At 45.5% G+C, this 12,620-nt stretch overlaps 1 long non-coding RNA gene and 1 pseudogene across 3 annotated transcripts in view; one reads left to right on the top strand and one right to left on the bottom strand.

Moving 5' to 3' along the window:
• The window catches only part of LOC102127192 (uncharacterized), a 122,645-nt gene that overhangs the window by 54,799 nt on the left and 55,226 nt on the right, over window positions 1-12,620 (top strand). The window lies entirely within an intron of this gene.
• Window positions 10,841-11,923, bottom strand: LOC123566763 (large ribosomal subunit protein uL18 pseudogene; annotated as a pseudogene).

Below are 12,620 nucleotides of genomic sequence, written 5' to 3' on the forward strand. Positions count from 1 at the left end.
TAGCCAGAATGGTCTCGATCTCCTGACCTCGTGATCCGCCCGTCTCAGTCTCCCAAAGTGCTGAGCCACTGCGCCCGGCCCAGCATCAGGCTTTTTTACATCTTCCAGGGGATTCCAATGTATAGCCAGTTTTAAGAACCATTTGACTGTCTCCAATGTTAGCCAGAGAGAGGAGAAGAGCCGAAAAGGAATGGAAAGAAGAATAGAGGAGAGGAAAAATTCAGAACGCTTTGGAGATGGAATCAATCAGACCAAGCAACCAATTACATGTGGTGAGGGAAAATGCTGTGAGGTGATCCAAAAGGGGAGGAGGTATTTGTGTTTTGTTTCTTTTTTACTACTTTTTCTTCACTATGTAAAAGGGAGGAGTGGGCAAGGAGAAAATAATTCATTTGACAAACATATACTTAAAATACATGTATTGGCCAGGCACGGTGGCTCACGCCTATAATCCCAGCACTTTGGAAGGCCAAGGTGGGCGGATTGCCTGAGGTCAGGAGTTTGGGACCAGCATGACCAACACAGTGAAACCCTGTCTCTACCAAAAATACAAAAATTAGCCTGGCGTGGTGGTGCATGCCTGTAATTCCAGCTACCCAGGAGGCTGAGGCAGGAGAATTGCTGGAATCTGGGAGGCGGAGGCTTCAGTGAGCTGAGATCGCGCCACTGCACTCCAGCCTGGGTGACAGAGCAAGACCCCATCTCAAAAAATAAATAAACAAATAAATAAAAGTTATTAAGTGCAAACTGTGGGTTCAGATTTTGTTTTGAGCATCTTTAAAATGCCTGTGGAACATGCAAATGTCACATAGGCACCTGGAAATACCAGAGCAATTGGAAGTCACCAATTCATAACTGGGTGATTGTGAGAGTGTGGATGAGATCACCAGGAGAGAGTAGAGAAGAGCCAAGAGGGTGATGAACACGGGGAATCATGGACCACAGACCCTGGGGTTGGGGAGGAAAGCCTTTGTGTGGGATGGTGAGGGCGTGAGAGAAGGAGGCAAGAGTTTCCAGAAGGAGTGGGTGGCCAGTGTGTGAAATGGAGCAGAGAGATGGCCAGAGGTGAAGGCCAACAGGAGCAGGCCCTTCACTTGATGATTAGGAGAGGGCTGTGGCTTTTGAGACAGTGGCAGGGATGGAAGCCAAATTCTAGTGGTTGCGGATGAAAAAGAAAGTGAGGAAGCACAAGCATTGACATAGGAAGTTTGGGGAAAAAGCAATGAAAGCAGTAGCACAGGGAAGGAAGGGTGGAGGACAGAGCTTTATTTTCGGCTGGAGTGGCATTATTGTAGTCTGAGGGGAAGGAGCCAGGCTAGAGGAAGCCATCAAAAATACAGAAGAGGGAGGAGACGGGCAGTGGAGCCACGGCTCCACTGCGGCAGGCGGCCCAGGGCTTACAAACACTGGGTGAGGAATTGCTCTTGGATGGGGACTAGGGATGCTTGTTTCTTTGAGGCTAAAGTGAAGAAGTTTCCAGAACGATGCAGGCCTGTCCGAGAAGCCACCCAGGGTCATTTCTGATTCCCATGACAGCCTCCTGCCTACATTCTCCCACTTCCCAGGACTCAATCTGTTTTGTCCCCGCCTTGAATGCTGCCTCCACCTCAGGACTTGAGGCTGGCTGGAGAGTGAGATGGGATAGCTGAGGTTTCCACCTCTTTCACTGTCCCAGAAGAAAAGCATGGGGCCTCTTTCTGTTTTTGGTTAATGGCTAATCACAGTGCATGAAGAATCCAGCTGCAGCTACAAAGATTTGTGGATTCTCAAAAGGTCTTCAGTCCTTCTTACTCATTCTTTCTTCCCCTTCTCAGAGGATCCTCTCCTCTGCTCCCTGGCTCTCTTGTACTGACCTTGCTTCCAGTTATTATACATTGCTGGCCATCTTCTTGAAAGTCTTTCTCCTCTGAGCATTAGTGACATTCTTCTCCAGGTTGTCCTCCTGTCCACTGTCTCCCCTCCTGTTCCTGACCTCTAGATGTTAAATGCCAGGACTCTGTCCCACGCTCCTTCCCCAGGTACATGCTCTCAGAAGGCCATTGTGTCTAGTCCATCACTTTAAATTTCATCTCTACACTGAGATATCCTGACCTCCTGCTCCAATACCAGCACTCCCCACTGCGTGACTGACATTTCCATTTGAATGTCTCACAGGGATCTCAAATTTAACATGCCCAAAACAGAACTCTTGATTTTTTTCCCCCTCAATCTGTACCTCCTTCTGGTTTTCCACTCTCAGTATATGCTGGCATTTGTTCCCTCAGTTGCTGAACCAAAAACTCAAGGTCAACCTTGATTCTTCTCCCCTGCAAATGCAATCTATCAGTAAATCCTATGAACTCTACCTCCAAAATGGTTTGAAATCAGTCCACTTCTTGCATCTCCACTCTGGTCCAATGTTACTTAAAAGCGGGGTTTACAGACCAGCCACATCAGCATCACCAGATAACTTGTTAGCAATGCAAAATATTGAGGTCATTTCCATCTAGAATCAGAAACTCTGGAGATGGCACTCTTCAGAGAATTCCGATGCCTGCTCAGGTTTGAGAAGCACTACTCTTGTTCGTGCCTTCATAATCTCCAGTCCAAGCCACTGCAATAGCCTCCAACTGCTCCCCTTACTCACTCACTTACCCACTAGAATCTGCTCTCCCCCTACAGCCAGAGTGATGGTTTTTAAAAACAGTATCAGATTGTATCACACGTACACCCTCTGTCCCCCAGTTTAAGATCTCCCATGGCCTCCCTTGGACATAACACAATCCAAGTTCTCTTTCCTGACCCACAGAGTCCTGAGGTGAGATCTGACCACACCTACCACTCCAGCCTCTGCCAAAACCTCCCTTCCCCCTTCCTCTGGGCTGCAGCTCAACGGGCTTTCCCTCACAGTGTGCATCAGCTTGTTGCTGACTTGGGACTTCTGCACTGGCTGTTCCCTCTGCCTAAAATGTTCTTCCCTTGAACTTCAGTTGCTGGTTCCCTCATGTCATTTTCTGCTCAGTGTAACTGGCACCCCCTTTAGAGAGGCCTTATACCAATGAACAAATCCAAAGCAGCTCCTTTTTACAAAATATGCAGTTTTAACCTGTATAGCACTTACTATCAATTTTTACAAATTTTCTTATTTATTATCTAATGTAACATTTTTAGTCTTTGTGGTTTTTTTACTTTTTTTGAGACTGCATCTCACTCCATCGCTCAGGCTGAAGTGCAGTGCGTGATCATGGCTCATAGCAGCCTCAGCTTCTCTGGGCTCAGGTGATCCTCCCACCTTACCCTCCTGAGTAGCTGGGACCACAGGTGCACACTGCCATGCCTGGCTAATTTTTGTAATTTTGTTGGGAGAGACGGGGTTTTGCCATGTTGCCCAGGCTGGTCTCGAGCTCTTGGCGTCAAGCAATCTGCTCATGTTGGCCTCTTAAAGTGCTGTGATCATGAGCGTTAGCCACCATGCCTGGCCATTAATGTACATTTTATGAGACCCAGTTTATCTTGTTCATTGCTGTTTCCAAGTACCTGAACAGTGCCTAGCTCCCTAAATATTTGTTGAATGAATGAACTTCACTTCTTCCTTACTTGTAGGCCTGAACTTGCTAGTAAGAAATAATTATTCAGTCTGGACACAGTGGCTCATGCCTGTAATCCTAGCACTTTCAGAGGCCGAGGAGGGTGGATTGCCCGAGTTCAGGAGTTTGAGACCAGCCTGGACAACATGGCAAAACCCCATCTCTAATACAAATACAAAAAAATTAGCCAGGCGTGGTGGTGCGTGCCTGTAATCCCAGCTACTCAGGAGGCTGAGACATGAGAATTGCTTGAACCCAGGAGGCAGAGGTTGCAGTGAGCCGAGATTATGCCATTGCACTCCAGCCTGGGCAACAGAGCGAGACTTTGTCTCAAAAAAAAAAAAAAAAAAAAAAGAAAGAAATAATAATTCATGAACTAGTGTTTGTTCAAATGGTTACTCACTCCTCTCATGTGGCTGCATTTCTGGAAGCCTGCAGCCAGCATCAGTCTCATCTCAGAGGCCTGGGTCCACATGTTAGTGTAGTCCCCTTACAGCACAAGCCATCTCGAAAGGAGGCAGGAACGTGAGAAGACATTACCCTGAAAAGATGGCAGGAGTGCAAAAGAACATTAGTGGGCTAATTTTTTTTTTTTTTTTTTTTTTTTTTTTGAGACAGAGTTTTACTCTGTCACCCAAGCTGGAGGGCAGTGGTGCAATCTCAGTTCACTACAACCTCTGCCTCCCAGGTTCGAATAATTCTCCTGCCTCAGCCTCCAGAGTAGCTGGGATTACAGGCACTCGCCACCATGCCTGGCTAATTTTTGTATTTTTAGTAGAGACAAGGTTTCACCATGTTGTCCAGGCTTGTCTTGAACTCCTGGTCTCAAGTGATCCACCCACCTCAGCCTCCCAAAATCCTGGGATTACAGGAGTGAGCCATTGTGCCTGGCTAAAGTTGCCTAATTTTTAAGAAAATTGTCTTTATGGTCATAGAAGCCTGGGTTTAAGCCCTGGCTCTGCCACTTATTGCTGTGAAACCTTGGGCAAGTCACTTAAACACAGTAAGTCTCAATGTCCTCATTTGTACACCAGGGGTGAGAACAGTACCTATAACACAGGACTGTTGACAGGCTAAATGAGACACCTACAATGTATCTGGCAATGGCAAGCCACTGCCTAAGTGTGAGCTATTATTGTTACTATTTTATAATGAGAGAGAGAGAGAAGGGTGACTAGCACTGAGGGCTCAAAAAAACAAAAAATGTAAAAAAGGCTGGGTGTGGTGGCTGACGCCTATGATCCTAGCCTTTTTTGAGACCATGGAGGCAGGTGAATTGCTTGAGTTCAGAAGTTTGAGACCAGCTGGGTGAGACAGTGAAACCCCATCTCTACAAAAAGCACAAAAATTAGCCAGGCATGGTGGTATGCACCTGTAGTCCCAGCTACTTGGAAGGCTGAGGTGAGGTGAGAGGATGGCTTGGGCGTGGGAGATGGGGGTTACGGTGAGCCAAGATCATGCTACTACACTCCAGCCTGGGTGATAGAGCCAGACCTTGTCTCGGGGGGCGGGGGGTGGGGAAGGCACAGCCATACACAATAATAAGAGAAACACAAGCTAGAAGTGTATCAAAATGTCGTTCTTCATCTTCCAAATTGGCAGAGCCTGGAAGTTGGCTGACACTGTTGGTGGAACACAGGGAAGCTGGTGGGAGGGTAAATTGGTACGACAACCTCCACGGACAGAACTTTGGCAACCGCTAAGAAAATTACAAATAAACATGCCCTTTGGCCCAGCCAATCCATTTCTAGGAATTTATGCCACAGATATCCTGGCACATATGCAAAGTAATGTAGGTACAGGTTATTTATTTCAGCACTGTTTGCTTAACAAAATATTGGAAGCGACCTAAATGTCCATGAGTAGGGAAGGGTTAAATACATCATAGTCTATTTATACAATGCAGCAAATAAAACGAAAAACTTCCTTTATATACTGATGTGAAACACTTTCCCAAATTGATTGTTACATGAAAAATGCAAGATGCAGGATTGTATGTAAGCAGGATATAACAGAAAGCAGGTTTTGGGAAAAAATGTATACCTGTATGCATGTGTCTTTTTTTCTTTTTTCTTTTTTCTTTTTTTTTTGAGACAGAGTCTTGCTCTTGTCCCCCAGCCTGGAGTGCAATGGTGCAATCTCGGCTCACTGCAACCTCCACCTCCCGGATTCCAGCAATTCTGCCTCAGCCTCCCAAGTAGCTGGGATTACAGGCACCCGCCACTACGCCCAGCAAATTTTTGTATTTTTTAGTAGAGACGGGGTTTTAATACGTTGGCCAGGCTGGACTAGAACTCCTGACCTCTGGTGATCTGCCCACCTTGGCCTCCCAAAGTGCTGGGATTACAGGTGTGAGCCACTGCACCTGACCATGTGTCTTTTTGTATAACCAGAAGACCTCTGAGAGGACAGAGTAGAGGAAAAGTTTTTATTGTACGCTCTTTTGTAGCTCTTGAAATTTGAACCATGTGAATGTATTATCTGTTTAAAAAAAAGGTGAAGATTTTAATTTTTTAAAAGTTGTGAGTACTAATGCTCAATGCTTCTTACCTGTTAGGTGATGATTGGTTCTAGGAATGGTGGATGGTAAATCTCTCTCAACGACAACTAATGTCAAATACAAAAGCAATGATAACAAAGGTACTAAAGACCCAGACATTCTTTGGGTTCTGTGCTTGATGATGTAATGGTTGGCTTGCAAGGGAGTTGTTCACAAGGAGATAATAACCTGATAATGTCCATGGGAATCTATATCAATCGACAGAGAATGTTCTGTATTTCTCCCAAGTTTTTAAAAACAAATTTTTTTCTTTTTCATTTCTTCCAGCATAAAAATGCATAGTTAACATGCATTTGGAAGAATCTTTTCAAGCCATATGGATTTAACTGTGCTTTTTTTGGAAGAGCACAAGAAGGAGAGTGGATATACATTTTCTTCACGTTTCCTCTGCCTTCTATTTAGCTAGCAATTTTGTGAGAGAACCGAAGCACAGCTTAGAGGAATGTGAAGTCAGCCTTCCAATGGGCACTGCTTCTCTGTTTTGAGAGTTTCTCTGCATGGCAAGCCCTCCTGTACTCCTGCCAAACACTACCAGTCTCCAACTTCCTTACTACACATTGCAAAATTTTATGCAGGTTTTCTTTCCCCTTTCCTTCTGATTTGTTTCTAATCCCCTAACTCCCTGCAAGTCTAGTTGTCCTGGGTCCTTCTAAGACTCCATGGAAGTAAACAGGTATTAATATTATTAATTGATCACTTCATTCCATAAACATTTACTAAGTCCCTAGTATGTGTCTGGCACCATGTCAATGCTAGCAACTCGAAAAAGAATAAGAAATGATTTTGAATTTAAGGCACTTACAGTTGTTTTGGAGAGACAGAAATACGGTACAGCGTGGGAAGTACGTGGGTGCTATGTGAGCTCCAGAAAGGGACACCTAACCCAGCTTTGGTGGGAGAGTGGGATAGGAAGGGATTCCTGGGGAAGCAAGGCGTGAGGAAAGGCTTAAAGGATAAGTGGAAGTTAACTAGGGAAGGTGGGGTGAGGGGGATGAGCGGGGTTGGATATTGGAGGTAAGGACTACCTGTGTGAGAGTGAGAAGGAGCCTTCGGTGTGACAGGAGGGGTACGGTTTCAGCAAGAGCAAAGGCTTGGAGGTGAGCAAACACCCCAGGGGTATGTGTTTTCATTCAGTTTAACTAGGACGTGATGTGTGCAGCAGGAAATGGCAGTAAATGAGGGAAGGAGGACGTTATTGAGAACATCAAGTGCAACAGAGGGGCAGAAACACAGGGCAGAAGATACTGACAAGTAATAGGTCATGGGTGACCTGATGAAGTGGTTTCTCAGGAGTGGTAGGGCCTGAGACAGGATCTGGTATATTGAGGAGTGAAAGGGAGGTGAGACTGCACTCAGATAATAGTTAACATTTACAAACCACTTCCTATATGACGAGGCTCTAATGCATCAATTTCTCACAACAACCTGAGAGGTAGACATTATCCACAGCCTTGTTTTACAGATGAGGAAACTGAGGCACAGAAAGGTTAAGCAACTTGCGTCATGCAGGCAGAAGTGGCAGAACTGAGAGCTCAAGGTTCCAGAAACCAAACTCCTGACCAATAAGAAGCTGGGATTCCAGAAATGCTGTCATTGCTAGAGAGTGACTCAAGGCTACTGGAAATTGTAGCACATTTATAGACACAAAGAACGGTGCCTGGAGACCTGCGGGAAGTGATGTCTAACAGAGCAAGGTCCAGGAAGATAAGGCTGAGCCCTGGATTTGACAGCAAGAAAGTCGCTGGTGACCTCTCAGAAAGCAGTTTCAGCAGCAATTGGGGAGGAAGCCAGATGAACCAGAATTAGGAGAAAAAGGCCTTAAGAGCCACCATTCAGGCACAGGGGGTGGCAATGCCTGAGGGTAGGATGGAGAGAGCCCCATACAGAGACAGCAGAAAGGGAGTGCGTTAGTCAGGGTTCCCCAGAAAAAATATAGGAGTGTGTGAGAGTGAGTGTGTGTGTGTGTGTGTGTGTGTGTGTGTGTGTTTATGGAGAGAGGGAGAGACACAGAGATTTATTGTAAGGAATTGGCTCAAGTGGTTATAGAGGCTGACAAATTCTAAGGTCGCAGTTGGCAAGCTGGAGACCCGGGAGAACTGATGATGTAGCTCCAGTCTCAAGGTTAGCAGGCTTGAACCCTAGGAAGAGTTGATGTTTCAGAATGAGTTCAAAGGCAGGAAAAAATCCAGCGTCCTAGCTGGAAGACAGTTACGCAGGAGGAGTTCCCATTTACTTGCCGTAGGGAGTTCCATGTAGGCCTTTGATTGATTGGATGAGGCCAACCCACATTAGGGAGGACAATTGGCTGTACTCGGTCTAGCAATTCCAAGACTATTTTCTTTTTTCCCCTTTTTTTCCTCTGCATTTTTGCTTTGCTTTATCAAATGTTGATTTCATCCAGAAACATACAAACACACCCAGAATGATGTTTGATCAAATATCTGGTTGCCCTATGGCCCAGTTAAGTTTGTATCCAAAATGAATCATCACAGGGAGATAAGGCCAAGTATGACTGCAGATAAATCTGTTTTGGAAAACAAAGTTCAGAAGAGGATAGACTTTTGCCCTCTCCTAATAACATATGTGCATCAAACTGGAAATGTTCTTTTTTTTGCTTCCCTTCCTTCCTTCCTTCCTTCCTTCCTTCCTTCCTTCCTTCCTTCCTTCCTTCCTTCCTTCCTTCCTTCCTTCCTCCCTCCCTCCCTCCCTCCCTCCCTCCCTTCTTTTTGACAGGGTCTCATTCTGTTGCCCAGGCTGGAGTGCAGTGGCATGATCTTGGCTCACTGCTAACTCCACCTCCCGGGTTCAAGTGATTCTCCTGCCTCAGCCTCCTGAGTAGCTGGGATTACAGGTGTGCACCACCACGCCCAGTTAATTTTTGTGTTTTTAGTAGAGACAGGGTTTCACCACGTTGGCCAAGCTGGTCTTAAACTTCCGACCACCCGTCTCAGCCTCCCAAAGAGCTGGGATTACAAGCATGAGCCACCGCACCCAGCCTAGAAACAATTTCTTAAACCAACTTCAGCTGGATCCCTGAGGTCAGGGTGACGTTTTCCATTTCTCAAATGTCTTTGAAAGAGTGGAGGCTGAGCTTTCAATAGTAAATTATTATTTATAACTTTTATTATTATCCAAAAATGCCAGTTTTGTGATTGGCATTTAAAAACAGTTATGTTCTGATGATGACAGACTCTTGCTAACCATATGGTTACCTTATATCAGTTACCGAGATACACATGTTCAGCCTGCTAAATGTCCAGGCCCTTGAACCTTTACACAGACAGTGCGTGAGCGAGGCTGGGCAGTTCAGTGACCTGGGCAGTTCAGAAGTCTGTTGCTCAGCCAGGAAGCTTCACAGCCAGAATTTAAACCCACATCTGTTACACTCTAAAACCTATGCCCTCACCACTATGCAAGCGCACTGGTAATCCCGTATGTCCACCAAATTTCATTCTAAACTATCTTGAAGGAGAAATGTTACTTCGAGACAGGGTCTCACTCTGTTCCCCAGGCTAGAGTGCAGTGGCAGGATCTTGGCTCACTGCAACCTCCGCCGTCATGACTCAAGCAATACTCCCACCTCAGCCTCTCAAGTAGCTGGGACTACAGATGCACACCACCATGCCTAATTTTTTTTTTGAAACAGAGTCTCACTCTGTCGCCCAGGCTGAAGTGCGGTGGCACGATCTTGGCTCACTGCAACCTCTGCCTCCCGGGTTCAAGCAATTCTCCTGCCTCAGCCTCCCAAGTAGCTGGAATTACAGGAATACATCACCATGTCCAGTTAATTTTTTTTGTATTTTTAGTAGAGATGGAGTTTCACCATATTGGCCAGGCTGATCTCGAACTCCCGATCTTGTGATCTGCCCGCCTCGGCCTCCCAAAGTGCTGGGATTACAGGCATGAGCCACTGTGCGCGGCCCCTGATTAATTTTTTTATTTTTATTTTTGTAGAAACAAGGTCTCACTGTATTGCGCAGGCCGAGAAATTTTTTTTTTTTTTTTGAGACAGAGTCTCACTCTGTCACCCAGGCTGGAGTGCAGTGGCACGATCTCGGCCCACTGCAACCTCTGCCTCCCGGGTTCAAGCGATTCTCCTGCCTCAGCCTCCTGAGTAGTTGAGGCTACAGGCGCCTGCCGCCACGCCCAGCTAATTTTTTTTTTTTTGGATTTTTAGAAGAGACGGGATTTCACCATGTTAGCCAGGGTGGAGAAATTTTAAATGAAGGGTTTGCAGGGCTCTCCAAGAAAACAGACAGGCATTATTTATTATTTCACAAAGCTTTTGCTTCAAAATACATACAACATCTTATTTTTTTAATTTAGGAATTTTTTATTAAAAAAATTCAAATTTGGGGGTGTTGTTTTTGTTTTTATTTTTTGCTGTCAATAAGTTTATTGTGTTTATCTGAAAAATCCTCACAGAAAGTTGTTTGATTTAGCTCTCAGTAGTCCACTCCTGAGCCTTGAGGAAGCTTGCCCTCTTTTGAGCTACCCAATCTTTCTTCCAAGCAAGGGACATTTTGGGATGGTTCCACCTCTTCTTTTGTTGTTGTTGTCGTTTTTTTGAGACGGAGTTTAGCTCTTGTTCCCAGGCTGGAGTGTGATGGCGTGATCTTGGCTCACCGTAACCTCCACCTCCCAGGTTCAAGCAACCCTCCTGCCTCAGCCTCCCGAGTAGCTGGGATTACAGGCGCCTGACACCATGCCTGGCTAATTTTTTATTTTTTTAGTAGAGATGGGGTTTCAGCATGTTGGCCAGGCTGGTCTCGAACTCGTGACCTCAGGTGATCCATCCACCTAGGCTCCCCAAAGTGCTGGGATTACAGGCGTGAGCCACCGCACCTAGCCACACCTCTTCTTTTTAGCTTCTTTCTTGGGCTTCTTCTCATAGACTGGATTCTTTCATATAGCAGCATGACCTTTCTTATACATCTCGTCCATCATGTCTGAAGTTACGCTGTTCTTTATGTATTGAGAGAACTGTTTCTTGTAAGCATCTTCATGTTCCTCCATTAAGTAGCACATGTACTGCAACACTCTGGCCCGTGATGTACTTCCTGTGTATTTCTGCATTAAATTCCTTGCTTTCAGAATCATAAGCAGGGAATCGTTTGGTACTGTGAGGGACAGACAAGCCTCCATCCACAGCTCCCTTCAGGGTGCCAAAAACTTTATTGCCAGTGGTAGTTCTGGCAAGGCCTGCATCCAAATAGCAGGTAAAGGCGCGTGGCTGACCATCAATGCTTTCCACATTGTATTCATCTCCAGTCACCTCCACTTGGCCTTCATAGATCCTGTCCATGCCAAACCTATTGAGAAGCCTGCAGGCCAACAGCAGGCTAGTACAATACGCTGCAGCATCATTTGTCAGGCCAAGCTTCACACCATATTTTGGCAGTTCATGTGCATATGCTGCGGACTGTCACATCCCCTTCTATACAGGCATAAGTAATCTGACCAATGATATCTCTGGTACACAAACTATCATCCTGTGTTTGGGTGTGTTGTATTTATTTTTATTCTGTATCACCAAGCGTTTCTGAGCATAGTAATCAGTTTTACCCTCTCGTTGTCTTCTAAATTTCACTTGGTGCCTCTTAAAGTAGGCCTTATTCTTTTTTTTTTTTTTTTGACGCGGAGTCTTGCTCTGTCGCCCAGGCTGGAGTGCAGTGGCGCGCTCTCGGCTCACTGCAAGCTCCGCTCCCCCGGGTTCACGCCATTCTCCTGCCTCAGCCTCCCGAGTAGCTGGGACTACAGGCGCCCGCCACCTCGCCCGGCTAATTTTCTTGTATTTTTAGTAGAGACGGGGTTTCACCGTGTTAGCCAGGATGGTCTCGATCTCCTGACCTCATGATCCGCCCATCTCGGCCTCCCAAAGTGCTGGGATTACAGGCTTGAGCCACCGCGCCCGGCAAAGTAGGCCTTATTCTTAACCACTTTAACAATAAACCCCATCCTGTGGAACAGAGACCCGCATCCGCTGCTCAACAGAGACCTGCGGGCCCAGCAGCGTTGAGGGTGGAAAAGGCACAAAATTCAAATGTTTATTTCAAATAAATTTAAAGAGGGAAAGAAATATCCGCCAAAATGTTACCTCCTGGAATTAACTGTCACACTTCTCTGTTTCCCCTGAGACTGTCTATAGGCATGTACAGTAGGTATGTGTATATATGTTTGTGCAGATATATTTCTTTACATAAAGAGCATCATTGTGTACCTATGCACACATAAAAATATAATTTTAACACCATTTTGATGACTGCCTGAAATACTTTTATAACAGACTTGTCTGTGCCACAGGTTCTTGGGAAAACAAATAATCATAAGAATAATATCAATTGATATAAGAATATTTGTCAATTTATTTAATAAATGCTAGGAGGAAGTCTGTTAAATTTTTTTTGTAATTTGTATTGGAGTGCCTTAACTGTTTAATATAGACTGGAGGGTGGTAGAGCGTACAGGTGAAGTGTACAGGTTGAGGCTTAAAT

This window comes from Macaca fascicularis, chromosome 8 (assembly GCF_037993035.2).
Source record: "Macaca fascicularis isolate 582-1 chromosome 8, T2T-MFA8v1.1".
NCBI lineage: Eukaryota > Metazoa > Chordata > Mammalia > Primates > Cercopithecidae > Macaca > Macaca fascicularis.